Here is a 25995-nt window from a genome sequence, read left to right on the forward strand (position 1 = left end):
TACATCTTCCCTAGAGGACCTACTTGAGTGAATCCTCTCAACATCTTATCCAATTGATGGCATATGTTCATCACAAAACTGTCAATTTGTCCTTGAAGACATAAACGCGCTTTCATTACACAAACACGCTTAGAGCCTACATAAACGTGCCTGCTCTGCACAGACACACCTGAAAGACATAGACATGTCTATGATCTGCACAGATGCACCTGAGAGACACAAACATGCCTTCCTAGCACAAACGTGCCTGCATAACACAGACGCGATCGTATCCTGCATAAATGCCTTTTCCGACACAAATGCAGATGCACCTAGCCAACCCAGATGTGCCTGGCACCAACGCAGACGCACCTCGATGTTTTTGACACTTTTTAACATTATCCTAAAGTGCATTTATTGCACTACCTAGCATGCATTTATGACAATATTTATTGCGACAAAGTACAAGGAGGTTTTGTGGTACTCACCGGCTCTCCTGCCTCTGCTCGCCTCTGAAATCGGCGAATGTGATCGAATCTATGAACCATTGCCATCGCTACTAATTGCTGCTACTCTATTTTCTCTCTACACTCTGATCTCTTGAAGGTGTGGATGACAATGAGGATGTTTTCCCCTCGTGGTCTATTTTATAGACTTTCATAGCCCTAGCCCTTGTCTCCCGAGTCAATCTTCATTATCCCGTGACTATGTCACTTTATCCGGTCAGTCCATTCTATCCCATCTTTCTTATCGAGAGATTGTCTGTGATCTTTCCAAACATTTTCATCCAATCTCTCAAGGGGGCATATCATTCCCATCTTGGGGCAACTTTGTATCAGTTCATATTATCTTCTTTGAAACAACGTGACAAGCTGCATTGTCTCAAAGAGGGGCAAAATGTAGACACCTAAAATTGTCATGTCTAATTAAATAAATATCTTTATTTATTTAATTAATTCATTTATCCTCTTCTAGCCTTATTTCTCATTTAAATAAATATTTATTTATTTAAATTATCCTTTTCCCTAAATTAAATAAATATTTTATTTATTTAATTGATCCCACTTCCTCTATTAATTAAATAAATCTTTATTTATTTAATTAATTCATTAGCCTTTTCTACCCATGACACATGTCATTCATCTCTTAATTCATACACTACCTACCCTCTTATTATTTTATTATTTTCTTTACCTACCCTCTAATCATAGCCGACCTCTTTTACACCTCTCAAGCTTATCCCTCCATTTCTTATAATGTCTTCTATATAAGGAGATGCTTCCTTCATTATCAAACCCTCACTATGCATTCAACCCCAACTATGCTTTGCACTTTCATATGCGATCCTACATGCAACCATGTTTCCGTTCTTTGTTGAGCTCTTGTGCACACATAAAATCTAAGAGAAAATATATCAAGCAAGATCAATGGATATAGGAAGAATGGAGATCCAAACCCTATTGGACATGTGATGGTATAATCTTTGTGATTTCATTTGATTTGCATTGTCTTAGGTAATCTTCATATGTTATGGTGGATCTTTGTTTTTGTTAGGCTAGGGTTTTATGGTTCCATTTAGTCTTTCAATATTATCATTGTTGTTATCCATTTTCACCATATACACCTCCAAAATTCAAAATTTTAAATTTCAAGGAAATTTTTAATATTACAAGGTTAATTATAATCTTCCCTGATTTTCAAATTTTTGTTTCTGTTGATTTTAAAATTAAGTGGTATCCCCTTGGCCCTAATTTGAAAATTCCAATTTCCTTTGATTTATTATAAAATTATTTTTGGAAATTGTGTTATTTTCTCCCTCCAACAAAGTTCAAATTGTTTAATCATTATTTTATTAAATTTTGCATTATTCAATTTTTGTAAGCTTTGTTCCCATAATTCAAAATTCTAATTTCAAAACTCAAATTTCAAATTTGCAATTTAAATTCCATTTTCTCTCCTTTATTAAATTTTCTATGCATGTATGGGGTAAAAATTATTATGGTTAAAAGGCATATGAGTTTCTTGTTTGATCATAAGTTCTTATGGAGTTCTTATCTTATTTCGCTGGTTCAATTTCAAGTTACATTAAAGATGCTCATGATGTTTCCTTTCATGCATATGATGATAATTTAGTTCTCCCTTCCATTCATAGATATGATTTACCCTCTCCCAAAATTGATATCATTAATGAGGGCACATTGGTGCAAAAAGGGAATATGGACACTTTTTTCAAAGATCTCCCTCCTAAAGATGAATATTTGGAGAATTGTGTTCCTTCTTCTCCTAAAAAGTACCACCCTCATAAGAATTATTTAGTGCAAGGGGATGATATTATGACTACTTATCCTAGTGATACCATACCTTCTTTTCAGGAACTTCCCTCTAGGGATGAAGCATTCATTACATATGATAGTCCCTTTCCTAATCACAAAGATGTATTAGAACAAGAAGATGAAATTATTAGCAATTTCTTTTATTCTCTTCTTTCTCAAGATGTATCATTAGAGAAAAAAGAACCTACTTAAGTAAATACCATTCATGCTTCTAGTTATGAGAAGCCTAGACCTAAAAAACCTCCTAATATCCTACAAGTTGCACAATAAATATGTGAAAGAGATGTTATTGAGAGACAACTAGAACAAAAATATGGGTCCAAAATACATCAAACATTCAATTCTTGTGTCAGAAAGAAAGATCCTAATATTATTCTCACTTCTATTTCTTCCCCCTCTGACCCTAAGAATGACATTGATAAGAATCTTGTTGAGAATCTTCATGGTATCTTATCAAATATCCCCCTTTGGGACTTGAATCAAACTTCCCCTTCATACCATACGTTGATCCAAGAAGCCTTTGATAAAGTGGTTCCTCATCATTCTTCTAAATCAAATGATATCACATTCTCACAAGATGAATTTCCTTCTATAGAAGTTAGAGATAGAGATGATCCCCTTATGAGTACTTCTTTCATTTATGAACATAAGATAAGAGGTACTTTAATTGATAATTGTTAAACACTTAACATTTGTTGTGTTGACTTAATAGATAAGATAAAGTGGGATTATTCTTCTATTCAAATCGATCCTCTTTATGTTTGTGGCTTGAATAATGTTGCTAGAGAGTCTCTTGGTATATTCATATTACCTATTAAAGTAGTGCCCATGACTTTTCCTACTCCTATTCATGTAATGCCCAACCATCTTAATTATAACCTTCTTCTAGGTAGACCGTGGATTCATGCTATGAAAGTAGTCCCTTCTACCCTTCATCTTAGAATCAAATTCATATATAACAATAAACTTTACTCAATAAAGGTTGATACTAGTCCTTAAAATTTCACTTATGATGAAGTGGGATATAATCCCCCCTTTATTACTATGATTCCTTCAGTAACATCATCTCATATCAATGATGTTTCTAAAACAAAGAATTTGGGTACAAGAGACTTTACACCCTCCTCCAATGGGTACATGACCTCTCAATCTAAGATCGAAGCATTTGCAAAGCCTTTTGTGTCTTTTATCCAAGATTCTAAACCAATTTCCACTTCTAACACATGTCCTGATAGGAGAAAATACAATGGATGAGTTCTAAGATGTGTGCAACAAAGTCTTGAATGTCGCGAGAAATCACACTTTCCTTTATCAACATCTTTGTCTCCATTGTCTTGTAAACCCACACCTTCTCATTCTAATTTTGAGTTACAACAAGAAAATGTGTTGACCAATCTTCCAAATTCCAAATTAATATCTCCTCTTTTTCCTAAATGAAGAAGAAAACATAAAAAAATTCTCAAAATTCTTTTTTTTGTAAATATCATCAAACCCATGGCCATTCTACTAATAAGTGTCAAGCTTTGAAAAAAAAATAACAACATTACATTAATTCAAGCATGTTAAAAATAACATCTGACAATGGATGGCATATTCATTATGATCATTTAAAATAACATTCAAGTTCCTATTATGTTTCTCCTCACTATGTGACATCGTTAGCCTACCTATTGTAGGCTCCTTGTCTTTCATGGTGGTACAATTTCAGGTGCAATCATACTTAGTGAGCAACATAATAGTCTATTTATTTTTTCCTCTATGCTTGGGGGGCAAGAATATTCCTTTTCCTCTTTCTAAGGTTTCATTGTTTTCTTCATGTAGTACATTATTCATAAAATTAATGTTATTTCTTGCATGGAGTTCTCCTTCATGCGAGCGCATGTTTGTTTCCTACTTAGGATCTTTTCCTTGCTTGAAATAGTATGTCTATTATGAACAATCTCTCCTAAGAGAAATTTTGTGAACCTTCTTCTTCTTATTTCTCTCTCTTTTAAAATTACCTCTTTTATTGTGTTATTCATAACTTGATGTCCTTTCTTGAATGGATTTACCCTTATGGGAGCGCATGTCTCTTCCTTAGTTAGGATGTATTCCTTGCTTGAATTGGTACCTCTTTTATGAGTAATATCTCTCTAGAAGTTGTGTAATTCTTCTCATTGTCCTACACTTGGGGGGAAATGATCTCTCTCCCTCTCTCTTTCTCTAAGGATCCACTTTGCCTATTGTGTGGATGGTGTGAGTTTTATTACTTGATGTCATTCCTTGTGCAAAATTGTTGGTTGTTTGCTCAAGGATTCTCTCTTATTAAGGAGGTTTAAGTCCTTTATTACAACTTGTTTCACACTTGGTAATGTACATCTATTATAAATTCACCCATCCCCATTGGGGATAAAAATGAGTCATCCTTCATCAAGAATCTCTTTCACCTAGCAATAGGACAAAGGACCAAATTCTTTTTCTCTCCTTTGCTTTTTTCTAGAATATGTTATATTTATCTAAAACAACTCCTCTTGGAGGAAGATATATTTTGAACAAAGATTTCTTCTCCTCCAAGGATCTCCTTTACACTTACAACAAGATATCTCTTTTCAACTATCTTATCCTTTCTTGAAGAGTATTCCCTTTCTTGCTTGGATTTATGGCATTTTTGCATAGCGAATATATTCTTGGTGATGAAGGTAGGTATTCTTGTTCTACTTTCCTTAAGTTATCAACATCAACCTATGTTGACATCTTAAGGGGGGCACCCACACTGCTCCTCTATACTATACTTCTCTTGTGCATTATACAGTGGGACATTCTTGGAACCAGAGCACAGACTCTTAGAGAAAGATATCATCACTTTTCCTTATACAGTGGTTCATTCTCAGAACCAGAACATAGACTCTTAGAGAGAGATGATGTCACTTTTCTCCTATGAAAGGTGATTATTCTCGGAATGAGAGCATAGGCTCTTAGAGCGAGATGTAATGCCTTTCTTGACACTTGTACTATACATCTTATATAGGTTCTAGCGTACTTGAGCATAAAATTATATGAGACGCTTCAAACCTAACTTGAACACACATGCATGAGGTTGGGTGGAACTAAAAATGTTCTCACTCTCCTCCCTTACATGGATCACCTAGATAGACACTAGGGGCTGGATTTCCATGTCTTTTTTTTTACATGGATCACCCAGATAGACTTTGGGGGATATATTTTCATGTCCTTCTTTCGATGGATCACCTAGTTTTAGGGGTGAGATGTCCATGGTTTCTCTCCCCTTCACCTTTCTTCTCATGGATCACCAGAGTGTGTATTCATGTCCTCTCTCTCCTTCCTCTCATGAACCCATAGTTTTACTATTGATGGTTCATGGATGATGCCAATTTTTTTTTTTATGTTATTATATGTGTTCATGAGATGGAAGTTTATGTTTCAAGAATTATATTAGTGATTGAGACATTTTTTATATCGAGGTCTCTTCAGCTAGTTGACTTGAGGTCTTAAGATATTAGCTTTTGTTGCATGGCTTTTTATGTGCACTTGCATATGTTTGAGTGAGTTAAGATCCTAATATTGGGGGCTTAGTTCCTCGATATCAATGAAATCTTATACTCCTTGTGATCTTGTTCCGCATCTCTCATATTCATCTTTCTTCTAATTAACCAACATTATTGGTGTAAGACATACTCCCACTAAAGTGGGGGCTAAATGTAGTGTCATAAAATTGCACCCCATGCAATTTTGACCATATTTTAGGCCTTTTACCTTAGCGATATCATCTCCTATGCTTGATTAGGGCCCACCTATGCCTCCACCATGGAATTGGGCCTCATTTCCATACTTTGCAACTTGTTTAGACCTTGTTTTGGGCCCCAAAAATGGGCAAGACCATGGTGTAGCACCCTGGTCCTCCTTGGGACCATGGCATGGCACCATTGTCCTCCTTAGGACCATGGAGTGGCATCCTAGTCCACCTTAGCATAGGGGCACCACGCCCTTGTCCACCCTCTTTGTGTGGCCCCAAAATGGGTCCATCTGACCCTTGGACCTAATTTTCTTCTCGAGGACTTAAATCCTTCGATGTTGGCTTTCAGTGAGATGAAATTAATTGTCATAGGAAAGTATAAAATGGGATATAGTCCTCTCATTCGGCGTAAGGATAATAAGAAAAAAAACAAGTAAAAGGTTTTCATCAAGCAATCAAGTCTTCAAGAATCCATCAAGTTATCTTCTTCATGTGTCTTCTTCATTCATCCATTGGAGAAACATTACAACATTCATTTACAATCATGCATTTGGTCATGTTAGATGCCATTTCATGTGACACTTGTGATTACATTCAAGAAGCAAATCAATCACCATCAACAAATTACAAATCTACAAGGTATACACTTCCATTATTTACATTTCAGCATTTGCAATTACTTTCCTTCAAGGTTGATTCCTTAATTGGGGTTTGACTAAGGAAAACCCCTATCCACAACCCTTCTCCCTTTCTTTTTGCTATGTAGGTTATAGGTGCGCAGTTGTATTTTTAGATTTGGACTCCATTTATAAGCAAAAAAATCCTTTTTTATTTTGGGGATTTTTCGAAGGATTATGTACACTTTCGCCACGCTCTCAACAAATTTACAAAAAATTTACAAGGTAGATCTGTATTAGTCTAAGTATCTCATATCCGAAGCTACAACACAATCCTAAACTGGTAGCTCCTCATTTCACTCATTTTGTCTCCCTTTTCCACATAGTCAACAAGTCAACTTTCCAATTTACAAAAGAGGGTAAATCACACTTCAACCCTTGCAATCCACTTGGAATTCACATCCTTGTCTCTCTATGATTTTGATCTAGTGGATTCAAGTCCCTCTTTTGAATGTAAATTTATCCCAAGTGAAAAATCATCCTAGTGACTTCCTTTCTCTCTCCTAGGTAGGGAGTCACCAGGGTTCAATTTTTCCACATTATAGTTTTGATTAAGTAAAAGCAGGTATTTGAAAGGTACCCAAACCTTGTAAAAGCCAGGAGAATAGAACTACTAGAAAAAAGTGCCTGATCACTAAAAGACAAAATGATCTCACCGAAAGGGATCAATTAACATAACATATCACTAAAAACCCGAAACAGATAGCGAAAGGAAAGCACAGAGACAACAAAAAGACAGAACCTAGGACACCAATAGAGACCTAAATACTATAAATAATTTCCTCAGCATGAACAACCATTTGTTTCATGTTGTTCACTGAGGTCTTCAGTTCCTCCATCTCACGACCTTTGATGTCGCCCTTGGTCTTTGTGTTAGCTGTGGTCCTCCTTTCATGACCTTTCTTGTCCAGCTGCTCTTTATCACCATCCTTCTCAACATTGTTCTCAAACTTGTTGATAAGGATGTTCATGTTGTCCACCAATGATTTGAGGATTTGGAAATTTTGGTTTGCAATCTTCTTGACGTTGAGTTCCAACCTATCAATTCTGCTACCAAAGTCATTCATTTTATTTTCCATTTCCTTTCTATCTCCCATCTCATTGACCTTTTTTTCCATAACCATAGATTCAATAGCTTCTGCATTATGCAGAATGGCAACCAATTCTTTAACATGTTTAGCCAGGGGCTTATCACCAACCGTAACTCTTGCGATAGCTTGTGTATCTATTTTCAAACTATTGATATCCTTCACCATGGTAGTGATGGTCTCACAAAAGGCTTTAACAATATCATTATGATAGTGCCGCTTTTATCCCCTTTATCCTCCTTTTGCAGACTTGTGGTATTCACGACCTCAATATTGCCCATCATTGGGTTACCCTCCCCTTCTTTATCCTGACCCTCAACCTTCTTGTTTTCTCCATCCTCCTCCTCAGAATCAGCCAGAATGTGGTTGATGTCTAAATTGTTACCCTTTTTGGTATTATTCCTCTTAGTTTGCTTTCCAGTAACTTTCCCTTTCTTTTTTTTAACAATTTTTTTCTCAAAGGATTTGGTTTCAGAATCTGACATTTCTGATTCCACAATAATCCTTCTCTTCTTGGCCCTATTCCTCCCTTTTTTGCTAGTTTATTCTAATTCTCCATTAGTCTCTGATTCAAAGTTAAATCCGCTAGCTTCACTCTTTGTTGTCTTATCTCTTGCATTTTTTCCTTTAATAGGCTTTTCAATGCACTTCCCCTTAAGAATTTTATAAACCAGGACCATAAGCCCTTGGTGGAGGGAATGGTTGCCTTTAGCGTCCTTCTGAACCTCCTTTATAGTATGATCCATTGAGCATGCTAGGTAATAGGGTAGGCTCACCTTTTCCCCATGACGGAAATGGTTGAGAAAAACAAAGTGATGCCCATAGGCTCTGGTAAACCTACCATCTAAGGTAATGTATGTAATAGAAGTGAACAAAATAAACCTCCATGGCTTGCAAATTCTCTTCAGAGCATGGTAGGAGTTGTCGATTTTAATCATCTTTCTCCTCTCTTCGTCCATGACAGGAAACTTATCTGCTTCTTAATCTGATATGCCTCAATCCCTATAAAATTTCATTCCCTCAGTAGTCATCCCCGTGGCCTCTGCAATGACCTCTTCATCAACATTCATCATCTGGGATCCGATAAGGATTTTGCCATTTTTCCAGTCCTTGATGAAATAGCTAGTGACTGTGGGGTCTTTCCCACTTAGCTACAACATGAAAACATTCAGATGCCACTGCTGAAGGATATCCTAGACTTCTTTGTTCTTTCTCTAGTTAGAGTAGGAAGTAGGTTCAAATCATTTCTTGTTACCTCCCATTTTTCTAGTACCGTCCTTGCAATTCCTTCTCTCAGCTTGATAACCTCTCCCCTGGTTTTTGTGGGTACTCTATAAGAACACACAAAATTCATGCCAGATAATAATGATAAGACACCTATATAAATGCTCATTATCTTTGATAAAACCCTGCATAGAAAAAGGTGGAAGGGGCATTAGAAATAATGATTAAAAGCACCATGTTGCCTTATCTGGCTCCGGTCCTAATTAAGCATGAATTTCATATCACTTGCAATCTCTATTTCACCATAACTAGTAATGATGTCTCCCAATTGGCAAGTTAGAATGGCTGCCCAATCAGTGCAGGAGTTGGCCTCCCTATACATGTGTAAAAACACACATTTCAAATTCTTTGCTGATTTTCCTAGTTTCTTTAATAGCATTACTAATTGACCAGGAAGGCGGGAATTTCATATTTAAGCAATTGATTATGTTTAAAGAGTCTCCTTCACACCAAACTTTAGTGCATTTAGCTTCCTTGGCAAAGATCGTCCCATGGTAAGCTGCCATGGCTTTGGCAACATGATTAGTTTGATTTCCTATGGGAATACATTTTATGATTTTGCATATTCCCCATTCATCCCTTAGGACCACTCCACATCCTGCAACACTCGGGTTACCCTTTGAGGCCCCATGAAAATTGATTTTCATCCATCCCTTGGGTGGATTGATCCATATCATACCCTCTCTAGGGTTGATCTGAAAGCACATTTGATCCTTTAATCTCCACTTTTTGTAGATAAATTGATCATCCTTATCTTGAGGATTATCAATACTGCCTATGATATTCATATTTTCCACTATAATTCTTATTTTTTCAAACACAATTTTAGCCTTAATAGTCTTTTCTCTGAAAACTCTATCATTTCTCTCTTTCTATATGCCCCAACACATGTGAGGTAAAGCAATTTTCCATAAAAAGGTTGTGGATTTATTTCTTGAAGGATGATGCCAAGAATTGAAAATCTCTTGAATCGACTTGGGGAAACCCCAACTAACTTTGAAGTGATCTAGACAACTTCCCCAGACATCAGCAGAGAAAGGGCAATGAAAGAGCATGTGATTTATTGTCTCCTCATTCTTCTTACAAAGAATACAAAAACTAGGCATACTAATACCTCTTTTTTTGATATTCTCAGTAGTAAGAATTTTATCTTGAAGGGCTATCCAGAAGAAAATGTTTATCTTAGGGGTGAGGCCTTTCACCCATGCTTTAGCCCAACATGGCCTTTCCATGTTGTAGAATTGTTGATGATACAAAGAAGCCACTGTAAAAGTACCACTAGCTATGAATTTCTAAATTAAATGGTCTTCTTCTTCAACCCTCACCATAGAGTTCATGACTTTATTCAAACTACCCAAAGACTGGTCCACCTAAGATAAGCCATTCCACTATCCATCTTTCCAGTAATCCTCCACTTTGGTTCCAAATCTTTCCTTGCATTGGTTCTTAAATCTGTTCCACTTAGGGTTTTCATTCAAAGGGATCTCGAGAAGCCAAGGGTCATCCCAAAACTGGATAGGATTCCCTTTCCCCAATTTCCATTTTGTACCTTTGACAATTAAGTCTCTTATTCTAGAGACATTTTTCCAAATATTGCATCCAATTGGGATAATCTCCGCTTTGAGGAAGCTTTGAAGTGTCAAACATTGACTTCTATATTTGTTATCCCATATCATTTTCCACTCTCCTTGATTTCTATATCCTCTACAAATCTGCTTGGCCATAAGGAACTCATTTATGTCTCTTATTATTCTAAGGCCCAGACCTCCTTTATTTATAGGCTTGCAGACCTTCTCCCATGCAATCAAGTTCATTCTCTTCTTCTCCTCAACCCTTGTCCATAAAAATGATCTCTGAATCTTTTCAATGGCCTCTGCATACTTAGCAGGAATCCTAAACAGACTGATGGTGTAGAGAGGAATACTTTGAAGAGTGGATTTCAGCAAGTGAACCTTATCTACTTGACTAAGAAGAGCACCCTTCTAGCCAGACAACTTCTTGTGGAATTCATCGACCAAGGCTCCCCAAAAAGTATTCAGAGGATCATGGCATAAGGGGAGCCCCAAGTAAGAAGCAAGCAGACTACCAGTTTGACAACCCAAAATATTACTAATTTTAATCCTCCTTCTCTCTAAGGTATTGATAAAATAAATAAAGCTTTTAGACCAGTTTATAAGTTGACCAGTGGTATCTCCATAGTTATCCAAAGCCTTTTTTAATCTTCTAGAATCCTTCACTATAGCTTTTCCCATTATTATAGAGTCATCAACAAACTATTGATGGAAACATATTTGATCCATTGAAGAAGGATTCAAACCACAAAACTCCCTTTTCTCAACCATCTTTCCAATACATCTCCCCAGACATTCCACCATAATGATAAAGATAACTGGGGATAGAGGGTCCCTCTACCTGAGACCTCTAGAAGCTTTAAAGAAAGAAGAAGGAGATCCATTCATTAAAATAGAGAAAGAAGTCGAAGAGACAAGTTGCCTGATAAGACTAACACTTCTAGAGCTAAAGCCAAAAGTAGAGAGAACATCCATCATAAAATCCCAATCCACTCTATCATAGGCTTTAGAGAGGTCAAGCTTCAGAAAAAAAACCTTCTTTTTTAGAGAAAGACAAAGAGTGGATATTTTCATGGACAAAGATGATTGAATCAAAAATTTGTCTACCCGAGACAAAACCACTTTGCTGAGGTGAAATGATGGAGGGGATCAACTTAAGAATTCTAGAAGTAAGAACCTTGGAGATTATCTTATAAAGAGAGTTGCATAGACTAATAGGTCTAAAGAGATCCATTGAGTCAACCCCCATCTTTTTGGGGATAAGAGCAATAAAAGTGCCATTAACTTCTTTCAAAAAATTTATAGCACCAAAAAACTCTTTCATAGCTCTAGTAAGATCATCTCCAATAATATGCTAGTACATTTGAAAGAAGAACATGGGAAAGTCGTCTAGACCCCTCAAAGGAGTTGATAGCTATCAAAATTTCATCATGGGAAGGGATGGTAGTCAGGTGAGCATTCTGAACATTCCCTAAAATGGTAGGTGTACTTCCTAGGAGGTTCCTTTGGGCCTGTGTATCCAAATTCTGATCCTTAGCAAGTAAACTGGAGAAAAATTCCATAGCAGCCCTGCTCATGGAATCATCTTCTACAACACATTTGCCATTCACTTTAATCTGAACAATTCTGTTAATGGCCTTATGTCTTAAGGTGGACATATGGAAGTATTTATTCTTCCTATCCCCTTCCTTCAACCAGACATTTCTTGATCTTTGTTTGCAGTAGGTTTCCTCTTTAGCTATAATATCATGATATCTCATAAGAATAGCATCTTCAGTATCTCTAGACGTATTAGTGTAACCATTATTCTATATCTCATCCTGGATTTCCTTGAGCTCTAAGAGGGTTGTATCTTTTGAGGTAAAGATATTCCCAAAGAATTCCTTATTCCACTTCTTAACATTATCTTTAACAATCTTTAGCTTTTTGACCACATTGTACATGGCATTTCCTTCAATACTGACCTGCCACCAGTCCTTAATCTTACTTTCTAGATCTGGGTGTCTAGTCAACATCTTTTCAAATCTATAAGGGAAATGTCTTTTTCTATTCTTTGCTTCAGCTGTAAAGGTTATTGGGTAATGATATGATCCTACCCTTATGTGAGAAGATAAAGAGCATTCATGAAGGTTAAACCAATCTAAGGAAAGGAGAGCTCTATCAAGTCTATCCTGGATCAAATTCTCACCACTTCTTCTATTAGTCCAAGTGTATTTGACTCCTTGTAGCTCTAGGTCATGAATGACATTATTGTTTATAAAATCCATCAGGTCCAATCTACTATCCATATTAGCTTAACTCCCTCCCTTTTTCTCATTTTCCTTCAATGGGGTGTTGAAATCTCCCATAATTATCCAATTGTCCTCAATAAACCTGCTTCTTAACCCAGTAAGATTTCTCCACATCTCACTTCTACTAGTCTTAATGTTAGGAGCATATAAGTTAGTTAGGACCCAAGTGGTGCAATTATTAAGGTGCTTAAATCTAATGCAATCCAAGTTGTTGTCCTGAATTAGCACCTCACCTTCAACATTGTTTTTTTTCTAGAAGGTAACAATTCCTCCCGATGCACCTTCTGAACTCCCTCTGCTGACTCCATTTTTTAACATATTCTGGCTTTCAACTTTATCTTTTGCCATCTTAGTTTCTTGAATAAAAAAAATATCAGGATTTTTATCTCTAATCATACTTTTAACTAAATCATGTTTGTGAGGGTTGTTCAATCCTCAAATATTTCAAGAGATGATTTTCATAATTTTTTAGAAATACCTGCCTCAAAGATGGTTCTTTGGGTACCATCTGATATATTCCTGCTTGTTTCCATTGATCTCTTTTTGGCATTTGAATGTCTTCTTGGAGAAGTGTGTTGCACTCCCACATCCCTAAGCCTGCTTTTGGTGTTTCTAGTCAGCGTACTATTGATGAGGTTATTTTTATTCTTTTTTTTTTGCTTGTTCTTTCTTTTGTCCTCTGCTGCTGCTTCTTCCTCCTGCTTTGTTTCATTCTTCCCCAGTGCCTTTTTGATGTCTTCCTCATCTCCCCATTTTGGATCTTGTTCCTCCGAAAAGGCTAGCTTTACTTTTGCTAGGGAAGCTAATGAGATTTTTGATAGCCCTTGGCCTAGGATGTTATCAGGTTGGGCCTCCTGGAACGAGTCTAATTCTTTATCTAGATCTTGAGAGTTTGAAACAAGGTTAAAATTATCTCCTTCCTCTTTGTTATCTGTGGGCATTTTATCTCCTTTACTCTCACATTTATCTGAGACTAACTCTGTCTTATCCTCTTCTAGTTCCTCTTTCTGATTGTTGTCTTTTTTTCCATGCTCTGAATCCTTATCACTCAGCTCCAACTCCTGATGATCTATTTTTATGCTATCTACTTTCTTTAGTTCATTTCCCACTTCACTGGTGAGTTCTTCCTTCGTCCGTCTAATCTGAGATTGTTTCTCCTGATCTAGGTCATTGGACTCCAAGGCTTTTAGAGGCTTATCCACTTTTTTCCAAACCTTAGTTTGGAGATAGGGTTTACCCTCGATAGTTGGGCATTTTTTAGCCCAATGTCCAACTTTTTTACAATGAAAGTAGGCAAAAGGGATTGTTTCATAAACAATATTCTCCCTCCACTTCCCCAGTTTAGATTCTATCTCTATTTCCTCTGGCATGTTCGTGTCAGGTCCAACTCCAACACAAATCCTAGCATAAATCAGCCTTCTTCTGGATGTCGTGACCTGGTCAATAGAGATAAGCTCCCCGATGGTATTGGCTATTCCTGCAAAAACATCTTCCTCCCAGAATTCCATTGGAAGCTCAGGGAATTTAACCCACACTGGGACTTGGACCAAAAAATTATTTCCTTTTGCCACGTTAGGGTACCACTTTTGGATGTACATGATGTGTTTGCCTATTGCCCATGACCCACTACAGAGAATGTTTCTTCTATCCTCATCACAAGAAAAAGAAAAGGATAGACAACCTTTGTTCATTGCAACCACATCAAACTGACCTTTCAAATTCCACTTTCTTTTGACAAATCCACGAATGATCTCTATATTAGGTGTAGACCCAAAAAAATTACCGATCAATGTATTTTCCATTCTAGCAATGTTGTCTATGATTTGGTCTGGAAAAGCAATAACAAACTTGCCCCGAGACACATTCAAGGTGTTTTTAATAGGAGGTGATGAGGACTTACCTTTGGGTTTAACCCCGAACAGAGAGGACCACTTACGTATATGTCCATTCAAGCTAGGTCCCCCCTTAAGATCGATGGGGGTTGACAAAAAAACCTTTTCGGGATGATCTTTTCCTTCCACCGTGTTCTCTGAACCACTAGTCACGTGTTGTCCTTGATCTCCTTTCAAGTTGCCATCTTTTGTTTTTGAAGTTTGAACTTGCCCTTTCCCTCTCTCATCTGCTAGCCGCTCTTCACGTGGTCTTGGTCCTCCCCCTGGGTCCCCCAAATCCAAGGGAGCATTGAGATCCTTACTCCATTTGCATGAATCTATGAGTCATCTGCCTCATGCTGTCCCAATGCCGAACTAGAACTCCCGCTCAAATTTGAATTCTGGATCCAACCGCACTCCATTATCTTCAATGTTACCAGAACATTGTTTTTATCTTGAATACAACTAGTTTTTTTAGAAGTCATGGATTTTCTTTCCACTTTACAGTTGCTAACCAAAGAAATGGTGATTAATTTTAGCAATTTATGTATGTACCTTAATTTAATTGGTGACGAACTAATGGTAGTCAACATTGAACAAGAAAAGGTGGATAAGGACTGTATGAATGGGATCACACTAACAATTATTGCACATAACTTTTATTTGAATTATGATAGTGATGAATTTAATGAACTTGGCCTAGCATAAATACCACCATTTAGGTTGTAGGACTTCAACTTGAAGTGTAAAATATCAACTTGTCATAAGAAGGTGCATAAAACATCAAATTAGACAATGTAAAGCCTAAGGATATTACAAAACCAAGGCCATGTACATGAGGATACCTAATCGCACAAAATAATGCCCATGACCCATAATTTATAACCCTAGGCATACAACACAACCACTTATATTTGAATTAAGACCAATAATACATCAAGGTTAGACCAAAGCATAGGAGTATACTAGAAACACCAAAATGATAAAATAAAAAATAGGCCATCACTTACCCAAATTTTTAAAAGAATTTATAGCTACAAAAATTGTAGCATGCATCAACAAATCTATAGGACTAGTTTTTGACAAGAATTTCTTTATAGTATACATAAAAAATGTTTCATTTTTACTTTAAAAATATCTAATTCATGCATAATTATCATTTGTGTTTGTATATAATCATCCACATAAATGGGATTAAACAAACTGACACATTGTTGCAGTAATGATGGAAATAAAATCAAGTTATGAAAGTTCATTTGTAGATTTTATATTTTACAATTACTAATAGAATATATCCCTTTATCTAATATAAGAGTAGGGAGTCTAAGGTTAAAACATATCAAGATAGCATGTCAATTGGCTTCATTTACTAATATTACTAAGTAGTTTTGTATAATGTGATTTCTTTCTTGTACATAAAAGGAACATGTATGAACAAAATACAAGATATGAAGTTTTTCATAGAGGATGTGAAATGAAAATAGTATCTTCCTTGTAAGCATGAGAAAATTTCACAAATTTATTAAAAAAATCTATGTGCTACAAAGTGATTACATATTGTTTCAAAGAATAGGTAAAATTCTCAAAACTTGTCCTAGCACAATCATACCATTATTGGTAGATCTTTAACTCAAAAACTCTACCTATATAAATTTGGATTTATACTAATTGAATTATAACGTAAGATTAAAATACGGTAAGACACATTATTTTTTACTATAGAGTCATTGCATATCTATAAATATTAAACATAATCTGATCCTTTTCATTCTATTATTTGATAAACTATAGGAAAAATATTCGTTAAAAAACAAGCCAAGTATGTTAATGAAATTAAATCAAAATAGCAAAGTATATTAATGAATCTTCACAGTAAATTTAGAAAAATAATTTTATTTAGGTGGAATTAAATCGATAATAGTGCTAGATAATATTGTGTAGGCATTATATTTGAAGGGAAACTCACTTGGGAACAAGCTTGTACCAATCTAAAGTGCTTCACAAAAGTAGTCAACGCATGTGGAACCATCATTCATATATTCATTCAGAATTCAAGATTATATTGTTCTACCTACTATAATAAGGAACTACCTCTCCCTCATGCCTTTTAATGTTTCCTATCTCTTGTACCACTTACCAAATTAAATTACAAGAATTTCCTCAGAAGAAAAATGATAGTCTACCAAATCTTTCAACTAATCTTTAATCTCCCAATAAGATAAATAGTAAACAAACTCGTGCACATATCTTTATATTCAAACTAAAATTCATTCATAAAATTAGAAAAAAACCTACACATGTGCTTCCTCTAATGAATAATTCTAAGCATCAAAAGTAGCAATTTAAATGTAGACATCATTTTTTATATATTGAAAACCATAATTCATGGACATCATAAATCTTGTTAGAGCAAAATCCCAAGCCAAGATCACAACTTGCAAATAACTTTCAGAGAAATGATATATTTCACTAGAGAATGAAATGATATATTCACATGAGTAATAATGTAAAATATCCTTTCTTATAAAGGCAAAGGTGGTAGGTAGGATATCACATGAAAGGGACATGTGTCTCAACAAAATTCGAGGGTAGGTAGAGGCAACTATCATGAACTACTTAGCTACAAAATGCAAGGTAAATGATAAATGCAAAATATTAAATAATGATGCCTAAAATATTGAATTCATAAGCTGGACTTAAGCATGGGTCAATAATATATACTCCAACAAATATAACTTCTCATATACATCAACAATGGGAATATAGTGAATTCTTATCTTTTTGAATTTTATAGTTGCAAGATAAGGTTTGAATTGTAATCTATACTCTACTATTTTGACTTGAATATCAAATCAGTTTCTCCATATATTCAAAATCATAAACATAACTTCTCATATGCATCAACAACATGGGACTATTATGAAGCCTAATCTTTTTGAATTTTGTAGTTATAAAATAGGCTCTGGATTGTAACGTATCCTTGAGTATTTTGATATGAGTATCTATTTTTTCCATATAGTCAAAATCATAAGTTAGGCATCATAAAGCTAACTTCTCATATACATCAACAATGGGAATATTGTGAAGCCTAATCTTTTGAACTTTATAATTGAAATTTAGGATTTGAATTGTTATCTTGACTTGAGTATTTTTATTTCACTATCAAATTAGTTTTTCTATCTTATAAATTCATCTTGTTTTATTATGATTTCATTGTATTTTCTATTGGATACATGTAATCTTTGGAAATGATCCACATAATATATAAGGCTAGTTAGAAGAGGAATGTCTATGGTAACTAGGATTACACTCTTTAACATTGTATCTAACCTTCTACCATTGTAGCTAGACTAGATTATTCCTCTTTTATGAATGTGTGTTTTATTTTATGAGAGTATGTCACTAATAGAAAAGAGATAAAATATGTACCTTAGTCACCAATTTTTACACCACTTTGATTGCATATTTGATTCACTTTTGTAAGCCTTATAGAAATATCATAAACTCAATTTCCAACAACATATTTGTAACCTCTTTGAAAAATAAAATTATTGAAGCATATTGATATTCAAGGTATTATACTAGTTTTGGATTATCTTATTAATAGAATATTATTATTTTATAATATAATGATTAACACAACCTTCGGATATTCCCCAACAATGATGCCAATTTAATTGTCTTTCAAACATGTGACTACATTAACCCTAAATGTAATGTACCAAAACCCAATACCAAGGATTCTCATCAAAGACTAAAGTGTTGCATTGATTATCTAATATTCATATGGCTAGATCAATTCTTGTGTGTGGGTAAAATCAACATCATCTCTAGCATATGATAAGATAAGGAGAAATTATAATTTATCATAATATTTATCAACATCATCTCTAAATGGTAAACTCATGTTAGCATTGGTTGCAAAAAAACATATTACAACTCTAAAAAAAAGAGAAACATTACATATACACCCTAAGATATTATTGCTTCCCAATAATTGAATCTACTTGGTTTTATATACCCATGTTCAAGAAAGAGAACATCTAAGACTCAAAAGTATCTCTAAACCAGAAGAGTTTGAGAGAATCTTTGATTGAAAATTGCTTGGACTCTTCACCAATCAAAGAAATTTATATCCCTTTGGGAAGTAGATTCAAACCTCATGAAGGGAAAGGAAACACACTTGTAGTGTAGCCAAGGTGTTGAACAGACCAACACACTAAGGGAGGGGGGTGTGATTCATGCATCATACAAATTTACAAACAATTTCTACTTTCCTAACCAACACTTGATTTGAATGCATGCATAAGGTAAAATCAATCAAAAAAGTGTTGTTATATGGAGCCTAATCATACTTGGAGGTTAAATTTTCCCTACTTCTATCGGTGTGGTTCCCCCCTATATTTTTTATGGGGGTTTGGGGACAGCACCCCTTGCAGGGTTTTCTGTAGAGAATTTTGTTGCATTTTGCAGCGATATTGAGTTGCAAGGGATTGTTGGTTGTAATCAGTATGATTTAGTAGATAATAAAATTGGAATCTCTATTTGGTGGATGTAGCTCAAGTTTGGGTGAACCATGTTAAAATTATCTCCTCTTTGTTATTATTTATGTGTTTTTCATTCCTTTGTTTAATCTTTGTTTGCATATAATTGATATTTTTGCATGCAATTCTTAACAGAAAGTTACACCAAAATATATAACACTGAAATATACATAGAAAACTTAAGGTGGGAAAAAAATAGTGAGAAATTGTACTTGAAAATACTGTCCAAAGCTAGCCTCACAAATAAATTAAATGATTACAATCTATCTAAAGACATCAATCTTCTAGAGACATCAATCCCCTTTATAATAATATCATATTTAGGAAACCTATCCAAAAAGAACATCAATTCCTTTATTACATTGAAATAGGGGACCAACCCAAATTTATATTACAAGGGTACAGTCCTAATGACTACTAACATACACCTTTGATTGAAAACTAAAAAAGAGGGTTCCAGTGTGAAGCTTTGTAATATGCTTTATCATTTATAGACTCATCATACACACTTTTTTTTCTCAATAAACTAAGTCCTTCTTTATTATCCTACTTGATGGTTCAATATTTAAACATTCCCTACTCTATTCTATTATATAACCTCCCACACCTTCTATTCTTGATAGTATCAGCCACCTCTTTTGTGTACATTTACATATATTATATGCTTTGTTTTCACCTATAGTAAGTCATCCAAAACTTAATTCCTCCATACCTCATCATAAATCAAAAAAGGGTTTATTGAATTGGAATCATGTAATGAATTATTCTAATATTCCATTAACCTCAACTTTCATTCTGGTTCATCCATGTATTTGGAAAGCAATCTTCTATTGTTACCACAATTCAACATATTTGATTTTTTCTATGGGTCATCACACTCAACCCAATCATATTTAATGGTTGTGTATTTACAAGGGATGTGCAGGTTGAAACCCATGCCCCCACACTTGAAGTGACATCATTCAATATCTTGGTTGGGCAATATCTCGTTCAAGTATTATGATGTCAAGTATTATGTTTCTAAATCAATATCCTATTGACAATGGTGTAGTAGAAGTTGATGATAGTAATTCCAATGAATAGCATACGATGTGAAAGGAACCATTTCCAAAACATGATAAGGGAAAGGCTCCTAAGGTAAATAGTAATTCCAATTACACTAATGCAGCCTATGATTACCTATCAACCATATTATCAAATTTAACAACCATGTGTCTACCATAACCATAAAAGGCAAAGCCCCTGAATTCAATGTTTCTACTCGAAGGGGTAAAGTTACTTTACAAGATGCTAAATCCAAAATTAATTCATCATTAAATAACCAATATCACCTTGTAGATCAGTTGCGAAAGACAACCACTCTTATTTCAATGCTTGAACTTTAGCACATTTCATCCTCACAAAAAGCTATTTTGGGAAAAATCTTGAAAGAGAAATTTATTCCTACTGATCTAAACATGGACCAGTTTCAAGACATGGTGGGATACCTTTCTAGCCCTCATCACCTTACATTCACCAAATAAGATGATGAATCTCCACAACAACCATACAATGCACCACTTCACATTGAAGCTTTCCTGCATAAACACCGCCGAAAATGTGTCTTGATAGATGGAGGAGTAGGTCTCAATATTTGCACTTTGAAAGCTATCTTAGCATTGGGATTATCTAAAAATATTGTGGATTCTAGTAAGAGATCACTGTAAAAGCATATAATGATGAAAAATGCTCCTAAAAAGGGATAGTCACTTTACCTCTCAGAATTGGGCTAGTAATAAAGAACATGGTTTGCCAAGTTCTTGATCTTGATCTGACATACAACATACTTTTGGGATAACCTTTGGTACATGAAATGAAAGTTTTACCTTTAAATTACGATCAATGTATCAAGTTCCTACACAATGGAACCGAAATCATAGTTAACGGTGATCAAAATCCATACATGTATTGAAATAATCTTTGACCAAGACCGAAAGAAATAGTCCTAATAAATCAAGAATCTAGTCCATATTTAGTACATATTGATCCAAAACCATTAGAGGCTTTCACTTGAAAGCAAGTGGAACTCAAAGGGAAATTGAAAGACAGAGGCTTGGGAGAATAGAACCTAAATCAACAATGTATCTAAGGCAATCAATGGAACCTGCGAAGACTTATGGTAAACCACATCCTTCAAAGAAGATATCGGCAATCATTAGAAAATGGTATCCCATCACTTTCAAAACATGGGCCAAAATGGAGGAAGAAGATATATGCAAGGTTCTCTACAACGAATGATAGAAATAACCTAATCAAGACCACATCATAATGCATGTTGATAACTATGGAAAATGCCTTCAAGTTTATATAAAATATGGGATATGATGGAAAAAGTCCTCTTGTCCTACAAAAGAAAGGTATTATGGAACCAATACAACCTAATTTAGTACCAAATAAATAATGAAAAAGAGAACTTGGTTTTTCACCATTGAGGTTACATGGTTTTGATTCTCAAGCAACCATAAAAATGAGTTATCCTAATTCCACCAATGACCAACATAAGGAAAGACATTATTCTATAGATTCAACTAAATAGGAATGGGGTTTCAATAATTCATGCAGTGATTATGAGCTTGTAATTTTGTTTAAAGAACCTGGTGAACCATCGAGGAAGAGAAATTTAGAGAACAATTTAAAGTTGGTCAAGCAAAATCATCATATTCTACATCCCAAGATAAGAAAGATAGTGGTGAGGTGTGGATAAAGACCTTTTGGGATCCTAAACCCTCTAACTCTTAAGGCTCTAGGGTAAAACCATGAAAAATAAGAACTCTTGTTACTAAGTGTCCTTCTAATGATGTAAATTTAGATTCTATTACAAACAATATTGATTGGGAGGGTACCAGTAATGACCTTGATTAATTTATTGACATACCTAAATATTGTTGTGTCTTTATGTAGTAGCCCTGTCCTAATCAAATTTCAAAACCCGCTTTGACCTTGGTTGACTTTTTAAGTGGCTTTCTTGGATGGTTGATTTACCATGTTGTAATGTTATATATGGGTATTATTCTTAATGTGTATACCTGTAAATGTTGATTTCACATTGATTCTTATGTAAGATTAGTTGCTCTTCTAACTCATGTTATTAACCTCGAGCTAACACTTACATTGAATATATATGTATGCATCTGTGGTTCATGGTTGCAGGAGATAGCAGGTATAGTACCCCATAGGTATGAGGTTCATCTCCACCTGGCTTCGCAAGTTTTAGTGTTCCTCATTGGTCCTAAGGAATTGGATTAGGTAGTCGTAAGACCCTACATTGTATCCTAGTCATGATCAAGTGAGCATCATCAATTGTCCATCGGTTTCCCCTTTGGTTGGGTATATGGGTCGTGTATTTGTTTGGCTTTATTGGGTTGCATGTTGTACGTGTGGTAAAAAAATTGATGATTAAATCCCAAGTATTTAAATTAGATTAAGTGTGTTTTTTATGCAATCGTAAATTAAAGGGACTAAATTAAATAGGACCCCTTTGTGTGATTAATCAATAATCAGATTGCTGAATTCATGTTTGTAGCAAGTTTGATTAAATGGTTATTTTTAAATGATGAATTCATTAAGTATATGCATTTGTAAAGGAGAGGTTAAATAGTATTTCAAAATAGAAATATCATACCCTCTTTGACATTTTGAAAAAGAAATGTTACATTTAACTCAATTGAGAAAATCAATTTTGGAAGAAAAGCAATTTTTGCATATTGAATTGTTTGGAAATGATTTTATTTGAGGAAAATAATTTGAACAAAAAAAATGGACTTTTGGTCAAAAATTTCCCTTTTAACCTAGGATTTGAAAAATATTTTGGGGAGTTGTTTTTTTTTTTAAATGGAAAATTTTTGGGGCATTTGTGGGACAAGAAATTCTTGAGCTTGGAGGTTGGACTCTTCATCAAATCATTTCCAGGATTGTTGACAGAGGTCGCACTCTTGTTTATCTCCTTGGTTTTTTGTTTAAAAGAGACTAATTTGATTTAAAAGAAATCTGGGTGTGCTTGTTTGCAAATTTCATACATTTGTAGAATAAAGAAGATTTGTAGTTAAATCTTCAATTTGAATACTCCTTGCTTTCATTTTCAACTTCCTCCAGTTTGAACTTTCTAGGACTGGTTATTAAAAAAATATAAATATAATAAAATTTGGAAATCATGGTTATTCTGGTAATTTATCTCTATTTTGTCTCAGTCTGAACATGTGTAGTAAATTTGGGTTTTCTGATTTAAAAAAATAAATATTTAAATAATAAAATAGAGAGATTGCATGTTTTGTTTTATGGGAATGGGGAGCCATGGCTCTATCCATGGCCCACCATTGATACCACAGTCTACGGCTCCACGGCTATGGAAACCACAGTCCATAAAAAACCATGGTTGTGCTAACCATAGCCCATGGTAACCATGGATGTGGGGGCCACCACTTATGGTTTAAAAACAAAAATAATTTTTTTTTTTTAATATATATATTTAATTTAAATTTTAAGTATATTCAAATTTTTATTTCTTTAAACATAAGTTCATTAAGTAAATTAATATATGTTATGGGAAATTTTTTGAAGTGAAATAACATATATTTTTGGTAATTCTTGATAGTGAAATTAATATATATTATTTGGAAAATCTTAGAAAAAGAAATGTTATATTAATTGTTAATTCTTGGAAATTATAACAATATATTAGTTGCAAATTTCTGAGATTAAATAATATGTCATTTGGAAATTCGAAGATGGATAGATAGAGTTAGAGAATTGAAGACATTTTCTCCTAATGAAAGACGAGAAAATACATTTAATAATGTTTTGTTTTTATGTATTGGATTATAGGCACAATCATATGATTGCAATTTTGGTATTGAAATTATTATATAATGGTGATTTCATCGAAAACTGTATTTGGAAATTTAGATCAATTAGAAAACTTTATCGATCTGTATTTTTAAATGATATGGAAAGAGATTGTCATTTCAGATTTATGTCAATGGGTGTTTATTTTTCTGTATTCGCATTAAGAAATGGCAAGTCCTTGATTGTAATTGTTGCATATTCTCGTATGGTTATTTTGGTATCTTCTTATGTCCTTGATCTCGAGTAGTGATTGTTTTCATTTGATGGTTTTGTATCTGGGCATGTCCTTTATTTGAGTGTCGGATGTTGGTATGTGGTTGACTGTAGCTGGTCATGTCTCTGAGTCAGGGAATTGTCAATCAGTGCACCTTTTTTGAGGAATTGTTTAGCGAAGTGGGTATTCCTACCGTATTGAATTCCGTAAACTAGTCCTTGTGTATACCTTGGTTTTTGGAGTTTCATTTGATTATGGTCTAGTGTCATATGGGAGAGTGGCTTTCGAGTGGGGACTGCGCCCAAAGTGGTAGCAAGGTAACCCATCAAAAGTGAGTCTAAATAAGTGATAACTTAATAGAATATTAGAGATTTTAGTAAATGAAAACACTAAGATAATTGTTCCTCGCGCATGGGATGAGTGCTAGTACAGACTTAGAATGCAGTGAGAAGGCCTGAAATGGAAAACCAATAACATTGTCTTCACGAAAGGATTTGTTGGGCCCACATGAGACTTGAATGGGCCGGAGGTTCGGGAAAGGTTGCCAGGGTAACCCAGTGGATGGGGGTGGGACCTATGGAGACCTGCTAGGGTAACCATACAAAGCTATGTGATGACACTCACCCCTTATGTTCACTAGTGTGCAGTTTGTGTTGTCTTTGCTAGGAGCACTATTGTGGAGTCATATCGGATTGCTTACACCTTTTAGAGTACCTAATACTCATGATAGACCATTGGTGGCTTATGGTGGGGTGCGAGGACTTAGTCTCGTTGGTACTCTAATTGTTCTTTATGTTTGCTCCTTATCATGTTTTAGATGGATCATTTTTCTTCTTTTAGGGTCATTCATGTATCTTTTGACCGGTGTGGGTATATGTATTATTTGTATATGTACACCTTATTGGATGGTTGTAATGGATGTGAACCTTATGTATTCTCAGCCTATTATTAATGAGAGGGGTCCTGCAGTTAAGCAGACCTAGAGATGTAGCCCATTAGAGGTGAACTCCGATATCAATTTAAAGTTATGTGTGTTAGGCTCAATATGGAAAGCTAATGTACTGAGAGGGGACGAGTGAATCAGTACTCCAAAACTTTTCTTGAATAGTAACTTTACTGTTATGCATAAACAGAATAGTGCAGTAACATAAAATAAAGCTAAAACAAATAGATAACAATCATACATGATTCACTCCATAACACATATATTTTGTTTATGTAGAAACTCTTGGTTAGAGAGAAAAACTATGGTGGGGATGGCACCCACAACTTCACTACTGCAATAATAAAGAGTGCTCGGTTAGAGCTACATATTAGCTATTTCTGATAGCTTACCTTGTTAGGAGTAACAAGATATGTTAGATCTACCTTGCTAAAGGATTTTACAACACTTAATCTAAATCTTGCACCTGGTTAGAGGCTTTACAATTTATAGACTTGATCAGAGTCTTTTACCCTGTTAAAGGTTTCTCTTACAACTTCACAATATTACAATAAAATCATTACAAATATCTGCAACTTTACATCTG

Source organism: Cryptomeria japonica, chromosome 11, assembly GCF_030272615.1.
Source record: "Cryptomeria japonica chromosome 11, Sugi_1.0, whole genome shotgun sequence".
NCBI lineage: Eukaryota > Viridiplantae > Streptophyta > Pinopsida > Cupressales > Cupressaceae > Cryptomeria > Cryptomeria japonica.